Source organism: Mustela nigripes, chromosome 1 (genome assembly GCF_022355385.1).
Source record: "Mustela nigripes isolate SB6536 chromosome 1, MUSNIG.SB6536, whole genome shotgun sequence".
In the NCBI taxonomy this organism is placed as follows: Eukaryota; Metazoa; Chordata; class Mammalia; order Carnivora; family Mustelidae; genus Mustela; species Mustela nigripes.
In genome coordinates, this window is record NC_081557.1 from 109,535,858 (window position 1) to 109,553,262 (window position 17,405).

The 17,405-nt window shown below is 36.5% G+C and overlaps 1 long non-coding RNA gene across 1 annotated transcript; it reads left to right on the forward strand.

The window, feature by feature from the left end:
• The first annotated feature begins 4,230 nt into the window (after positions 1-4,230).
• Positions 4,231-16,616, forward strand: LOC132013401 (uncharacterized). Its single transcript, XR_009402999.1, has 3 exons — positions 4,231-4,345; positions 6,871-6,987; positions 16,530-16,616. It is a non-coding gene; the product is annotated as an uncharacterized LOC132013401 (long non-coding RNA).
• The last annotated feature ends 789 nt before the right edge of the window (positions 16,617-17,405 follow it).

Below are 17,405 nucleotides of genomic sequence, written 5' to 3' on the forward strand. Positions count from 1 at the left end.
GAACCTATAGAATTGCCTGCAAGTAGGAGAATAGGCAAGAAACAAGGAAGGACAGGACAGACCCCAGAAATCATGCTGAAGGTCTAGTTTAGGTGCCATCTTGTGAACTGATTTTTTGCTGCCACTGAATTCTTGCTGCTATACTTATCCATGAAGTCTCTTTTGAGACTCTCACCCAGTGAAGGCTTACTGCCAAATTAGAGGGGTTGCTGAATGCCAGGTAGCACAAAACAATAGGCATCCACTGTTGTGGATAACAATAACAAAGAAAAATAAAAAGAAATACTTCCTAGTATTCACATTAAAATTTTCCCCAAAATTCTTTAAAATAACTCAAGCTAAAAAAGAAATCAGGGGCTCCTGGGTAACACAGTTAGTTCAGTGTCTGTCTTCACTCAGGTCATAATCTGGGGGTCCTGGGATCAAGGCCCTTGTTTGGCTCCCTGCTCAGGGGGAAGCCTGCCTCTTCCTCTTCCTCTGCCTCTCCCCGCATCGCTACTCCCCCCACTCCAATAATTTAATAAAATCCTAAATGAAAAAAAAGAAGAAATCAATGTAGAATTGATAATCTATTTGGGAAGGAATAAAAATGTGAACAAAACATCAAAATTGCCAAAGTAATAGACTCAAGTTTTTAACAATTAGGAAAATATTGAAGATAAAACATTTCATTCAATATAGTAGCAAAATAACCATTGTTTCATTAAGGACGAAAACCTGAAGTTATTATAATCAAAGTGAAACAGAAAACATAACCCTTAATAAATAAAGGAGTATTACTCAGCCATCAAAATGAATGGAATCTTGCCATTTGCAACAACAAGGATGGAATTGGACGGTATTATGCTAAGTCAAATAAGTCAGTCAGAGAAAAGCAAATACCATATAATTTAACTCATATGTGGAATTTGAGAAACAACAGATGAACATAGGGGAAGGGAAGCAAAAGTAAAATAAAACAAAAACAGAGAGGGATGCAAATCAGGATAGACTTAACTATAGGAAACAAATTTAGGATTTCCGGAGAAGTGGATGAGGGGATGGGTAACTGGGTGGGCATTAAGGAGGGCACTTGAAGTAATGAACACTGGGTGTTGTAAGCAAGTGATGAATCACTACATTCTACCTCTGAAGCTAATAAAATGGTATATGTTAATTAAATTGAATTTAAATAAAAGAAGGGAATAAAAGGGGGTAAAAACCAATAGGCCTCCATTCTTATAAAGAATCCTACCTAATTTTGAAGTGATAGGTAATTTCTATTTGAACTCTTCAAATATAAAAAGATAAGAAGTTCATTTTATGTGGCTACAAAATCCTCATGGAAGTAACTGGACAGGGACAGCATAAAGAAAACTATATATCAATTTCACTTATGAGCATTAATGCAAAAAATATGAGTAGAGTATGGTATTTTCAAAATAAATACAACAATGGAATAACAGAATAACCACATTCCAAGCATTGTTTATCCCAAGATTGCAAGAATGAGTCAAGGGTTGGAATCTATTACTCTAAATTAACATATTAATTGGAAAAACAAACACATTATATTATCTTCTCAATAGATGCCACAAAGAGTTTTGATAACATTCAACAGTCTTTCCTGATTTTAAAAGGCCTCATTAAGCTAAGAATAGAAAACAGCTTCCTCGGGCCCATAAAATGCTCTATAAAAAATTGCAGTACACAACCTAATAATTTCTGAAACATTAGATGCATCCCTTAAAAAGTCAGTGTGGCAGACACGGTTGGTTGTCTACTCATTATCCATTCTTCCTTCCTTCTTTGTTAACAAAACATCGATATTCTTTCTGGGGACCAAGATATCCAGTTATATACTTATTTTCTAAGCTGCTTTAGCTGTTGGAGATTGTCAAAGGATTGAGTGTTGTTCACTCATTTGTACCTAGAGATTCCTGTATATGCCACAAAACTTCTTTTGCTTTCTTGATACAATGAGGCACCAAACTTGATAGGCACCAAATAGTCCCTAATTGCATATATATATATTTTTTTTTTTTTTAATTGTGGGAAGGAGCCATTTTGCAACCTAACTAAGACCTAATATACTAAGGAAGATGCAGAGATAAATATAAAGATCCCGATTCAGTGTTGGAACTTCTGTTTGTTTGTTTCTTTTTTTTTTTTTTAAGATTTTATCCATTTATTTAACAAAGAGAGAGAGATCACAAATAGGCAGAGAGGCAGGCAGAGAGAGAGAGAGAGAGGAAAGCAGGCTCCCCACTGGGCAGAGAGCCCAATGCAGGGCTCCATCCCAGGACCATGAGATCATGACCTGAGCTGAAGGCAGAGGCTCAACCCACTGAGCCACCCAGGCACCCCAGTGTTGGCACTTTTCTTGAGTAGTTGTACCATATCAGCAACCTGTGAATTCTTTACTATTGAGGGAGAGAGAAATGTTAGTTGAATTATTCATGGCTGACCAAATTTCTTGATGAAGCAGCTAAAAATAAGATAAGAAGGCCCCCTATAACAAGCATTATTTAGTTGTGTATTGGAGCTTTCGGCCAATGTAGGGGATGAGAGTAATTAAATAAAAACTATAGACAATGGCAATAAGACAATTTTTTATCATTAACAGGCAACGTATCTACCTAGGAAAATCAAGTAAGTCAAATTAAAAACTATTAGAATCAAAGAGAATAATAAAGTGGCTGGTTACAATATCAACATATAATGATCCATAACTTTCCTAATCAACATTCACAATCTATAGGAAGATATAATGGAGTAAACAGTCCCATTCACAATAGTAGCAAAATCCTAAAGCACTTACTTAATGGGAAAAGTACAGGATCTACATGAAGGCAACAGTAACACTGTACTAAAAGACAAAATGAAGACAAAGAGTCTATCCATGTTCTTGGATAGAATAACTTAATATTGTACAGATATCAATTATTACAAAATTGTTTTGAAAAGTCAATGGAACATCAGGTTCCATAAAAAAGCAAGATGGATAAAACAGGTAAGTATATTTGAACACAGCATCCAAATATGAATGAATATGGAAGCATATTATAATACTATAATAATGAAAACAATATGGAATTGTCACAGTAATAAATCAACAAACGAACTGAATGGAGCTAGGAAATAGATAACTAGATAGATAGACAACTAATAGATAGATAACTCTCTGATAACTTGAGATTGTGTCACTCCAATCTACTAGAATCAAGAGACACCAAGAACCTTAGAGGATGCTCACCAGTAAGGAGGTGGATTTTTGGCTGGGTGGGGTGGGTGCAGGTGGAAGGGTGGGTAAGGTAGTGCTCTGGATTGGCTACTAGATCTCCATAGCATAGCCTGGAATGGCAAAGGGGTGGGGAGCTCTTTCTCAAATCAATTGTGTCTTGGCCTGAAGCCCTCTTCAAGACGTACTACTCTGATAAAGTACTGTGATTTGGGGGTGAGAGGTGAGCATGTGTGTGGGTACTAACAGATTGGCAAGCTTAGAAACAAGGCAGCTGCATTGCAGCCTTCGAGACATCTGAATCAGTGAGGGTACAAATACAGCAATGGAACAGTGATTACCAGACTGAAGGGGTTGATGTCCAAAAGCAATGTCCCAGGACAGGGACAAAAGTGATGGTCCTGGTGAATTGATCAGCCTTTCCAGTGTTCTTACTGTGCCTCTTATTTGGAAGTGGGCTTGAGGAAGACCAACCTTTCCCCCAATCCCAGAGTTTGTTACAGAATTTAAAGTTAGGAAGGTGAGATGGTTTCTAGGAACATACTGGATTTTTTACTTGAAGAACATTAATGTATGATGATAAGAGAAATAAATCAGACATGACTATATGTTTCCTAATTAATGAAGATATTTACAATGGTGCAACAGATGAAATCTGTATTTTCTTCTTAAAGTTGCAAGTGGAATTATAGTATACATGTATTGTTATAAAATTTAATTGTTTTTCACTCTATATATGTTAGACTTTTTCTATATCAGTACACACAGATATAATCTATTTTTTGTTTAAAGATTTTATTTCTTTATTCCAGAGAGAGAGAGAGAAGAGCAGAGGGGCAAGAAGATTCTGCACTGAGGGCAGAGTCCCACTCTGGGCTCCATCTCAGAACCCTGAGATCATGACCTGAGCCAAAACCAAGAATTAGGTGCTTAACTGACTGAGCCACCCAGGCACCCCCAATCTAGTCTTTTTTTTTTTCTTTAAGATTTTATTTATTTTTGTGAGAGAGAGACGACAAGTGGGGTGTGGGGGAAGGGGCAGATGGAAAAGCAGACTCTCCGCTGAGCAGGAAACCCAGCATGGGACTCCATCCCAGCACTCTGGGATCATGACCTGAGCCAAAGGTAAATGCTTAACCAACTGAGCCAACCAGGCACCCCTAACCTATTCGAAGTGTTTTATTCGAAGTGTTTATTCGAAGTGTTTTCTAAGATCTTATTGTAGGGATATGTGAAAATGTATTTTTTTGCCTACTATTAATTAACATGAATTTTTTTTATAGATTTTTGCTCTTATAAAAAATGCAGCAAAGAAAATCCTTGCATATGTATCTTTGTGCCATTGCATAATTTTATCTGCAGGATGAATTTGTAGAATTAAATCTGTTAGATCGAAGTGTGCATAAAAATATTTGAAGCTACTTTCAAATTGCAAATTTTGTTTCAGTTTATAGTCACCAGAACATTGTTTGAGTAGACCTGTTTCCCTATTATCAAACACTGAAGAGCCTCAATCACATCTTCCCAGTCTGATATATGGAAAACTGCATCTCTGTCTCTTTATTTAGAATTTCTTAAACATGAGAGGCTGAGAATATTTTCAAATTTGCTGGTCATCTGTATAAAGAAGTATTGCCTCTTCTTTGACCTGAATATTAAACTAATGTTGATAATGCCTTTCAAAATACATTTTATTTCATTTCAATGATATATTTTCCCCCCATTTTATTTTTAACTTTTCTGTATCATCCTGTTTTATGTATTTCCTTGGGAAATAATGAACTAGTTAACTTAATATAATATTCCTTATTTTTAATAGATAAATTGAACTTAATCATATTTATTTTAACTTCTGATCTGTTTGGCCCTTTTCAAGGCATATTATATTACTTCTGTATATTGAAATTTTTGAATTTAATGTCCTCTCCCACTGCCATTTTATTATTACTAAGTTAAATACATTTTCTGTCTCTTCTTTGTTCCTTAGTGGTTTAGGAGCTATATATCTCATATATTATATTCTAGTACTAGTTATATTTAAATTTAATTTAAATTATCTATCAAAATTAAGAATTTTAGTATTCATAGCCTTTCTCTTTTGAACAAGATATGATCTTAGCTTGTATTAACTTCCTTTTTTTGCTTATTGCCCACTCTTTTAAAACAATATGGGTTTTGCTGAAATAATCTGAAATTTAAGCTTTAGATTGCTATTTATTATTATTATTATTATTAACTGTGTTTTATATGCCCCACAGAAGTGGGGCATATAAATTTGTTATATTGTTATATTGTTTTCTAATAAGAGCAGTTAACTTTGCAGATATCATCAACATTTGTTTAGACTGACTATAAGTTTTGCCTGTTTGTAACATCCCTCTTTCTGCTATGGCATGTTTTGTCTCTTCTTGGAGTATTTCTCAGATTCAGTTTTGCTTGTTTGGTACACTTCTTCAAGGATTTTTCCCAGAAATGTATTTAGATAATGTTCTTTTGAGTTTTTATATATCTAAAAATATCTTTATTTTTCCCTCACATGGTGAAAGAATCAAATTTTCCTGTTTATAGCTTTTAAATGTCACAATCTTTGCACTGAGTGGTGAGGAACAAGTTTGAATTCCAGTCTCCAAGTCAATGGAGAAAGAAGGGGACATTCCAGATGGAGGAAATGGCATTTGGAGAAATTTTAGGCCACTAATTTTCATTAGTTTTGTCTTTGGATATGAAGCATGAAGAAGAGAAATATATTGAAAATAAGGATGTAGCTAAGGAAGAAAACAAATGGAGTGGTTCAGGAAGTGGAAGAAAAACCATAAATGTAATATTTTATGATATCATTTTACACTTGAGGAAATTGGTAGAATCAGTAAGATCTTATAATAACAAGCCAATAGGATGCCTGGATGGCTCAGTCAGTTAAGCATCTGCCTTCAGCGCAGGTCATGATCCCAAGGTTCTGAGACAGTGTCTGGCATTGGGCTCCTTGCTCAGCAAGAAACCTGCTTCCCCTCCACCTGCCCCTCCCCCTGCTTGTGTGCGCTCTCTCTTTCTCTCTGACAAATAAATAAATAAAACCTTTAAAATAATAATAATAACCAAAATTATATAAATAAGAAGCCAGGATCAAAGAGAAGCACAAAAAGGAGTTCAAGAGATCAAAAAAAGAATGAGAAAGATTTAAACCTATAAAGAAAAATAGATGGATAGATGATAGAGGCTAGATAAGAATTGAATTTGGCTTTCAAGAATTAATTGGTGGTTCAAAGAAGATAGTGAACATGACAGCTATAGAATGTTTATTTGAGGAAATTGATTTAAAGGGAAGAGAGGTCTCTAGTAAACTAGCAATTTACTATTAACCTTCACACAGAAATGGTGACATGGCTATGATGGTCCTTTTCCCCTATATGCAGAAGTTGAGTCTGGGAGTATGAAGAGGTCTAACATTGTTCTTTACCTACTTTCCCAATCCATTGTTCCTTCTCTTGATCTAAACTTAAAATATGATTTTATTTTGTATTTATCTGGTGATTTTCTGTGTTTTCCACATATAAATTCTACTATTTGGGAAATATTCCTGACTGGAGCACCAGGTACAGTGGTAACATAAGACTGACCACTCACACAGGCCTCCTTTGCTCTTTCTACAGGTCACATGCATTTATTTCTTGAGTAAAATAATCACTGAAAATGGAAGACTCTTCTCAATAAATTTCCTGTGACATTCTTCAAGAGACCTCGGTTTACCTCCAAGTGAGAAATTTCAAGTAAGAATTCCACAGAGGCTGGGTTGAATAGCTCAGATTATCTGTCCTTGGTAGTGGAAAATATTTTCTCTCTATTTGGATGCTTGGATTCAGCCCCATGGGCTTTCTCTTAGATGAAGCAAGGACATCAGGCTTAGTTACAGCTGGGGTCTCCCCAGCTGCTGGCTTAGCTTATCTAAAATTGCTCAGGGATAGAGTAAATGTCATTGAGATGGTACAAGCCAAGAGGTCCATCAGTAACACTGTGAGTGTTCTATTTCGTGTTATGTATCAGGCATTACAAAACGATTAAGCTATCTTAAGTAAACTTTTTTTTCTCCATTTGCAAAGAAAAACCAAATGGAGTTTGTAATTCCAAGAATAGGTATTCCAGTTTTGAGGTTTACTCCATGAGACAGAGTTTGATGTAACTTCTTCTTACCCCTCACCTCCTATTCTCCTGGCACAAATAGCCTGTCACTGGCCAAACAGGGAGATGATCTTGGAAACATTTTCTCTTCTGTCCTAGGGTAACATTTCTCAGTGGGTAGATATCCCTCCCACCAACCCATCCCCACCCCGCTTTTAAAGCAGTATAAATGCAAATGAGCTGAGTGATTTACAGCTGCCCTCACTCATAAAGCTGGAGAAAATTGCTTTTATACAGAGATGATTCCTGCTAGTGCTCTTGGATATTTTTTGATTTTTCTGTAAGCAGTCCGTGCTGACCAGGGAGAGAGGGCGGGTGTAATCCTTCATTAACTTGACAGCAGAAAAGCACTTGACAATGTCACAACGTCCCAACTCTGGGCAGTATGTGAAAGGTGACCCTGTCTCTTTACAGGAGAACAGGGAATAAAAGAAGGTGTCCTTTTTCCTGAACAAAAGCTGGAAGGAAAGGAAATGCTTATTTATCTCTACTATCAGGAACTATATTAAATGCTTTTATTTGTCATTACTTGTCTGATGTTCTATAAAGTAGGTGATTATATTCCCAGTTTTATAGATGAAGAAACTGAGGCTCAAGAAATTTAAGATACAGTTCTTTCTAAGGCCACGTGGCAGCACTCTTTGCCTATAGCAACAACCCCGTCCTGCAGAATAGTGAACCTGGTCATCTAACTGGTTGACTCCTTTGGAAGGAGGAAGTGCCGAACTCATTTAGACCAGGTGATGATAATGTTCACTTGTTCAAAAATCATTCAAGATAAGTTTTAAGCCTCTCCCACTTTATAAAGCACAGAGTAAACATTCCTATAGACCAATGGGCTTCAGATGTTTCATAGAAACACATTTCATATTGTAATATGAAATATTAATATTAACATAATAACTACAGGCTATGCATACTATTTTTCAAAGTTATTCCATTAGAAAATGCTGGTTGGTCAATTTCACGATCACTTATGTGATGCCTTGCCATCCAAAAAATCACTCCTTAAATCGCAAAACTGGAAAAAAAAAATTCAACCCCTATGCTCATCCAATATTTTAAATTACTCCTCCAACTTTTTTTAACCTCTTGATAATTCTCATTTCAATATCTAACTGCTCAATCTACTTTTTCCTTCAGACTACTCTGCTTATTTGAGACCTCTGACCATCATAGGTATACTTGGTAAAATTTAAGTCTTGGACTTCCCCAAAGAAAGATTTGGGCTTGACCTCTCAGAGCCATATATTAAATCTTAATATACACTATTCTGTACAGGCAGAGCACCTGGGTGACTCAGTTAGGTAAAGATCCAACTCTTGGTTTCAGGTCAAGTCATGAGCTCAGGGTCAAGGGATTGAGCCGTGAGCTGGGGCCTGCACTGAGACTCCATGCTCAATGCAGAGTCTGCTTAAGATTCTCTCTCCCTCTGCCCCTCCCCTCCTCAAATAAATACATAAATAAAATCTTTGAAAAAAATACAGGCAATTTATTTGTTTTAATTTTGTGGATTACTCATCTCAGGTCTTAAACCACATAGTACGCTCTGATTTCTTGCTTGAGGATGTCATGGAATTTAAACTGGAAAAGACTTGATAAATGCTCTGCATTGGTGGACAGGCCTGAAGATGGAACAGAAGCTAGTAACTTGCTTCATAAGCAGTCTTCAGCACTGGCCTCACTATTCTGTTTATTTAGTTTGCAAATAAATATAATAATTAAGTACAGAGGTGAACTGCAAGACAGAAATTATCTTGTATAATATTATTATAAATATGTGATATTCTTTGCTCAGCTTGTGTCTCAGAACAAGTTCTGGAACCAAAGAAATTTAAAGGCTTGCTAGCGGTGGTGGCTTCAGGGGTCAATGGAGCTACTCATTAGTGACAGCTCTTTGGAAAGCCAGCAAAAAGAAGCAGAGATGCCATATACCTCAGCTGTAAGGGTCTTATCAGGCTCGAGTATAAATCCTTTTTGCTTCTTTTCATGGAATTGCATGCATCTTATGAGTTCAACAAATAAATATGAATTTATAAATATATTAAGGATTTAGCTTTTAGAAGCAGAAGAAAGAAAATGGTCTTAATTCTAATTAATGTTTAATAGGAAAAGGTGAGGTATGAGTCAAGAGTTGCTTTCCTTAGGTTTCTTCCTAAAGTAAATGTCTGAAAAAGCTCACTAATACCTTTCTCTATTTTCCTGGAGTTCTAAAGATTTCCTGAGCTGCCATCCCTTCAATCCATCCAAGTACTTATAAATCCATTATTAATTTTATTCACCTAATACTTTTGGATACTAGATATTATCCTAGAGCTGCCTAGAAAAGATGTTTTGAATACAGTGTCTTTCTGTAAGTGATGTAGAGTCTAGGAGTCATAAAAATAACTTCACTATTCAAAGTAGTACTTGAATAAGCCAAAACCTATAAGAAAAAATATAGGGAAAGGAGGACCCAGGAAACTTCCCAGAGATTTGCTACCTGTAGGGAGACACATCTTCAGCAGAGCTGTTAAATAGGTAACATTTATCAGCCAGTACAATTTCTAGGCTTGTAGAGTGCAGGGTTAGGACAAATCCAAGCTGTTTTTAGTCTTCTCATACTGGGACCATTGGGAGAGTGATTAAATGCTATCACTGAAACTAATCAGGGAGAATTCAGGGTAAATAGTCCTGTGCTTTCAAGTGTAATGCAGACCCAAGCTAAGCTAATTTTACTATTCACACAATCAATCAGGCTGTTTAGAAAGCTATCAGTTGTTTTGTTGTGGAAAGCTCCTTCTTAAAACACAGTGATTCATAAAATAAATAGATCTTTCAGTCCTTCATCTCCATTTTTACCTGGACAAGAGAAATGAACTCAGACTTGGTTGTCTTCTTCAACTGGTTTCTTACACACTCCAATCCTTAATTGCTTAAACGAGGATCTACAAAAAGTTGGAATTCCACTGCAATCTATTTTGCTTTGTTGCCTTGGAAGTGGATTAATTTCTCATGTAGGTAAAATTTCTCTTAAAACTAATTTCTCTTTTTGAATTGATAGAGATAAGTAGGTTGGAAAACTATAATGCCATAATGTAGAGGCATTCCAGTTCAAGATTGATCGAACTTCACTCAGAATTTCATTGAATATGAGCCCCCCAAGGATGCTTTGTTCATTGATGTATCTCAAACATCTAGAACCTTGACTGACATGGAATAGGTTTTCAAAAAAATTCTGTTAACTCATTCCCTAAATTCTTGAATCTTCAGAAATCTAGTTTGATTTTCTTCAAGGACATGACAAAATGCAATCTAGATTTACAATTGAAATTATTCATACAGTGGGAATTTATGGAGCACATTATATGTGTGCATTCCACACTATAGTAAAAAAAAAAAAAAAATGTAGCCAGGAAAGGCATCAAGATGGTCCTTGGGTTAAAAAATATGGAATAAAAAAATTTCCCATCTCTTAGATTACTTTCTTTTGCTTCTTTACAGAGTAAATGCCCTTGGCTTATTACCCTTTCTCTAGCTCTCTTTGCCTAGTTTAACCTTGCTTAAAGAAGATACAGCTCACTTATTCACATCATAGTTTGAAATTAAGTAAAAAGGATAATGAATGGGAATGTCTACCTAAGTAGATCTAAATAAGTAGGTATTTCTTTACGGCAAAATTTCTCAGCTTTGGCACAACTGACATTTTGGACCTGAAAAATATGTTACGGAGTCTGTCCTGTGCATAGTAGGATATTTAGCTCCATCGCTGGCCTTTATTTACCAGACACCAGCAGCACTTCCATGCTCCCCATGCCTTCTTACCCTGTTGTGACATTTCAGAATATCTCCAGACATTACAAAGGTCTCCTGGGGAGAGGAAGCAAAATACCTTCCTCCCTAAAGACCACTGATTCAGAGAAATGTTTGGTTTCTCCAAGGACATTCAAGGTGATTCCTGCTAAAGGAATTTCAAGAATCTGTAATAGACAGAGTAGGAAGGCACTTGTTAGAACTCCTTTGAATGCTTTTAAGGTCACTGTTGAATTTACCTGTTAGAAGAGCTCTACTTCATAATCTTGTGCTCTTTGGCCTAGGGTGGAAATTGAGTAAATCAAGCCTCTATGGGCTAAGGACTCTGATTTTATATATGGCACTACACCTGGCTCCCATCCTCATCTCCAGTATCCTTGCTCCATTTTTAGGATTATTGAGACATAAACCTGTCCTATACTTAATAATGACATGATGGTATGGTTATGATATCATGGTAATTATAATACAACGGCACTAATGAGTGCTTTGTATGTGCAAGCAACTGCTACGTGTTTTATAAAACATAACGTACTTAATCTTTCTAGCAACCTTCTGTGGTTGAGGATGACTGTGTAGCAGGTAGGAAAGATTATGCTAATGGTTATCATTTATTAACACCTGATTACAGAGAAGAAAACTCTTCCTAAACAATTGATATGGGCACAATACTCTGGAAAATGAAAGGAATTACATCACACTCTGGCTGTGTTTAGATAGTTCTTGAAATGATTTATTGTGTCATTCATCCTTTTGCATTGTAACTATCTGTATACATGCCTGTCTCTTTCCACTAGACTCTTAAACCACTTGTGAAGGTCTGACTTCTTGCTTTTGGTATCCCTAGCGCTTACCACATAAGAAGTCCTTCAATGTGTATTGAATTGTGTAGGAATGGGTAAGTGGGTAGAGGGTGTGCTGTGTTAAAGAGAGTAACACAAGTGAAGGAAGTTCTGCTGGCTTGCCATTTCCAAATTATTTGGATCAGACACCAGACTCTTAAACTCTTAAATATTCTCTTCTATACCTCTTGTTGTGGGAATAGAAAGTTCTTAAAGGCTACTTTATAGTGCTATCCTTGTGAGTCGGAGGGAAAGAAAGAGTGGCATTTCTGCATTGCTCATTATATATTTATGCACATTCTCTTTGCATGGGCTCAGGTGGGCATTAATTCCATTGTTTGAAGATTAAACAACTAAGGTTCAAAGAAGTTATTAAATTTCTTTTGTTTCAGATTGGTCAGTCATTTTACAGGTATCATTCGGACTAAATTCTTTATTTATGGTTCAAGATGCACACTCATCTAACCTTCATCCTCCCCCCGGAAAACTCTTATATAAAATAACTATACACTCCAGTGAGAGGACAAGATTTCATTATTGCCTTTTCTTTGACATATTGTGGGATTCTTGTGTCTCATTTTTCTTGTCCTTAAAACATGAACATTGCTCATTTCTGCCATCAGACCATGTCAGAGAGTACTTTGAAATTCTTAAATGAAAGACCCTACATAAACAACAAAGATGGTATTCCAGTGTCAGTAAACAATAGAAAGCGGGTAACTTGGGGCTAAAGTGTCAAGTTTAATTCTTTAAATTCTTTTATCTCTAAGCAGAGCCAGGGTGGATACATCTTTCCCCAAACTTCCCAAGAACCACACAGTAAAGAGTTGGGAATTCTGTTTAGTTCTGCTAAAGATAAAGAGTTAACTGAATCACACAAGGATTCCAGCCCATGGCTCCAAGGAGTCTAGGTACATCAAACCAGATGTTCAGACCACTGAGCCATGCCCTACAGCTGTCCTAGGGAAACATTTTTTAGACTAAGAATGAACATCTTACTTGTCATCATTGAGCCGCGTGTAGCTTCTAGCAAAGTGAAGGCTGGTACTACTTTTAATTTGTTTTGCTATTGTTAAACTGTGTTCATTCTTGTGGTCTATTTCATTTGTGTGTGAGAAAGGCTTAAACAAAACCCCACATATTTGCACTCTATCTCTCTTTTGGTATTTTCTTGGGGACAGTTTTAATTGAGGACAATTGGAGATATGCCCATTGGCCTGTCGAGTCATGAGACTGTTGTCTTGTTTTCCAATAGGAGGATAAGTCTCAGCAACTGCTTCCTCCTGACAACTGTCAATATGTAGAAAATCCTGGCCCCAGTTTTTGGGTGTTATCTTCAATTTTGTAAAGAATATTATTTTGACCTTTTAGTATTCTGGAACACCTCTCTACCTTCTGCTTTTTCATCCTGTGTGTTGATTGGGACTTTACCAGTATGAAGATGGAACAGCTGGAGTGAAGCATTAATAAAAAGCAGGAAAAACATCTGGATTAATTTATCTTTTGGACATCTGCCTCTTCCCTTGTGTCTAATCCAGCATGCACGAGTTCTGGGTACCAGGTTAGAGAATAGAATGTCCTAGGACATTGGTGTCTAAAATATTTTCCTTCTTCATGATATCAGGAAAGATGAAATCATTTGAGAAGCATTTTTTCCTTCTTTCAACTAGCAACTGTGCAATAGAAATTAAGTTAAGTTCCAAACTAGTACTTTGGTAAAGCTGATGCCCAAAAAATAAATGGGGTAGGTAGTATTCCCTCCCTACCCGCTTTGATGGGAGTTTTGACAATGGAAACATTGTTACCTTAGAAATATGCACCATTGCGTAAAAGGCTTTTTATCTTGGGACCAAAATAAATGCTTTTGTGGTTATAAATACACTAAAAGAAACCTCAAGAAAACCTGGAGCAAATTAGTCAATTGATGTCAAAATGACAGAGGCTGGTGTATTTGTCTTCTTACTGCCACAGCGTGGCTACAGCCTTCCGAGTTCCTTCCTAATAGCTTCCTTCCACTTAATTTATAATATTCGCTATATTTTTATTTTTGGATGTTAGGTATTTTTTACTTTTATCCTGGCAGATTGGCTGGTTACTTAGAGATGATTTCTGCCCCAAAATGATGTAAAGAGAGGAAATATGCCTCTGTACTTTAAATCTTCTCCAGAGGGGAATACGATTTTAATAATGTGCACTTAAAAACCATCACAATCTCTGTTTATACGATCTATGTTGTGCAGCATTTTGCATCTTTTGTTACCCCTAGTCTGATTCCGGTTCACAGAAGGTACTCTTGTGCTTGTATGCAAGATCTGGGAAACCACCTTCCATTTCGAAATTGGGTGACACTGAAATAATTTCTCTTTGCTTGCTCATCTGAAATTAAAGCTTTAGAAGTCACTGATGGCCTGACAGTGCTCACGTGGGGCAGTTAATAACTGAAGACAAATAACTCTAAGGAATGCATTTCCAAAACAACTTGATTTAAGCCAAACTTTTTGAAAGATGGCATGGGTACTGCTATGCCCCATGAGTCCACCATCACATTTTCCTGGTCTTTTGCCTGTTCACATTTCTCACTCTGCCTCCCACTGTTCTTATATTCTTTATTCAGATCATACTGAAATGTGTGGTCTTTCTGTAAGTCTTATGATTTGGAAACGTACAAACACCAAAAACCTTAGAAGTAATCAATTATGGGCAATGATAATTTTCAATAAAATAAACATGAGAGCTTAAACAAATTTCACTCCTGACTTCACTTCTTTTCTTTTCTTCTCTCCTTCTTTAAACAGGTATTGGTTCTACATTTCATGAGTGTTTATGGTGGGGGAGTATTGATGCTATAAGAATCTAAGATATGCCATTATTTTAGTACACTTATTCAGAGTGAAACAATGAAGATAAGTATACTTGGTGGGGATGTATGACTTTTCATTAATTGGCATTTGGATTCTTCAGGGCTTTAGCAATTAGCTTACCTTTCAGGTTTCCTTATAGGTATCAATAAAATCTTTATTATAGTCTTACCTGAGGTATTTTGGTATGTAAAGCAGAGAGCATAATGCAATTTAATAAGACCCATCCGTGTTATATGAGCTTATGCAAATAGATGTACTTTTCAACCTGATATGATGGAGAGAGAAGTGGAATTAGGAGTTACAGCTTGATTCTTTTTGCCTCTATCCACACATTCAAAAATGTTTAATGAAACGATAGACCTCTGCGGCAGTAAGAGTCATGGAGAAACTGTCAAGTCTCTTAGTCTTGCATGACCAGTGGGACAGGCCAAAAAACAAAAACAACAACAAAAAACAACACCAAAAAAACGCAAACAAACAAAACTAGAGGGGGATAACACGAGATTTAAAATATTAACAATCTTTCTGTTAGGTGTTTCTGAATGAACTTGGGGAGCTAGAAAAGAAATATATAAATATAAAAAAATATAGAGAAGAAATTCTAGAATTCTTTGTATATTATGGAATTACATTGTTGATCAAAAGTAATTAAGACATCAAGGTCATGATTATAGGTCTGATGATCCACATACTCACTGAAAGGCAAAAAGTATTAAGAGACTTTAATCTCTGAATGTGAAGAAGGTTTAGACACAAGCTTTTGAACATGTAAAGAAAATAGTCCTATTTACGTATATAAACTTGTGTTTGTTATTGCTGGGCTCAAATATATGTCTATATTTAACATAGTGTTTCTACTTTCCAAAAAAGTTGTCCTTTAAATTGAGGGTATGTTTAAAAAAATTAATATTTGATGTAAACTCTGAGATATAACAATGACCAAAGTGCTTGTTGTCATGAATTTAATCTTCTCAGCAGAGAAGACAAGAGAGAAAAAGTTTTGTCTTCATGAAGCTTATTTTATGAGATTAATAAGTAATAAAAACATCCAAAAATGAAATGATTTCATTTGGTGAGGCATGATGTGGAATAAATCAACTCAGCTGTCAAGCAGATTCTTTTATCTCCCTGAGCTTCAGCCTCCTCCTCTGTAGAAATGAAAGTGTTGATTTACCTGTTCTTTAAGTGCACTTCCAGCTTTGACACATATCTGTTGGATATGTGTATCAGTAAAATACATAACCACATACAAATTAAGAGAGGCATACAATCATCATTAGTACATTAGGTGTAGGCAAAGGGGAGGAAGATGGACAATCACTGAAAAGTGCCTGTGGGCTGATAACTGACACCACTTCTGCTCCCTGGGTTTGGGATGATGCTGGAAACATGGAGATGGTTAGCATAAGCTGGCCAAGGTTTGACAAGTTGATAGAGACCAGATGATATGGAATGATTGTGCATGCCCCTCCTAACTCATTTATAAAGCCCTGTTCCCTGATGTGATGGCATTTGGGGGTGGGGTCTTTGAGAAGTAGATAGATTTAGATGAGATCATGAGAGTGAGACCTTCATGATAGGATTCCTGGCCTCGTAAGAAGGTGAAAAAAGACGAGAGCTCCCTCTCTTCACTTGCAGGAGGAGGAAAAGCCATGGAGGACTGTCATGAACATGTGGTTGTCTACAAGCCAGGAAGCCTGCCCTCACCACTAGTGGGAATCTGTCAACACCTTGATCTTGGGCCTCCCAGACTCCAGAACTATGAGAAATAAATGTCTTTTGTTTAAGCCACCTATCTGTAGTATTTTGTTATAACAGTCCAAGTAGACTAAGAGAGCGGGTAACCATGTCAAATAGGCCAACAACTAAATAGGCAGGGTTAGTGGCAGCAGGAGTGTGGGGGAGTGTGGACTAGGGTCAGAGGACCCCCAACCCAGCCCTGTACCCTCCAGTTGTCTAACTTTAGAGCAGTAACTTGACTTCTGCAGGCTACAGCTTTTTCATTTATTAAATTTCATTTATTAAATTATATAGTAATATCTAATATACAGCATCGTTGTAGGATTCAAAATATGTATATAAATAGATTGAAGCATGAAACATGATCTTTTTTCTTCTTTAGGTAAGAACTTACTGAAAGCCAACCATCACCAAGATTCATCAACAGAGATCCTTTACTTCTGAGGCAGAGTGCTGTAATCAAATGAACATTAGTTTAGTGGTCAGGTGTTGGTTTGAATCCTGATTATTTCTTTCTAGCTCTCTATAAACCTGGGTATATCACTTCTCTGAATCTCAGTTTCTTCTCATGCAAATAGCGTTTTCCTTCCTTTCTTCCTTTTTTCCTTCCTTCCTTCCTTCAATCCTTTCTTTCTTCCTTCCTGCCTCCTTTGTTACTTCCTTGGCCCTCTTTCCCTCCCTTCTTCCCTCCCTCCTTCCCTTCTTTTATGGTTCATGAAGCATAACCATCTTTTGATAAACTGAAATGACCTCAGGGTTGTCTTTAGGTAACAC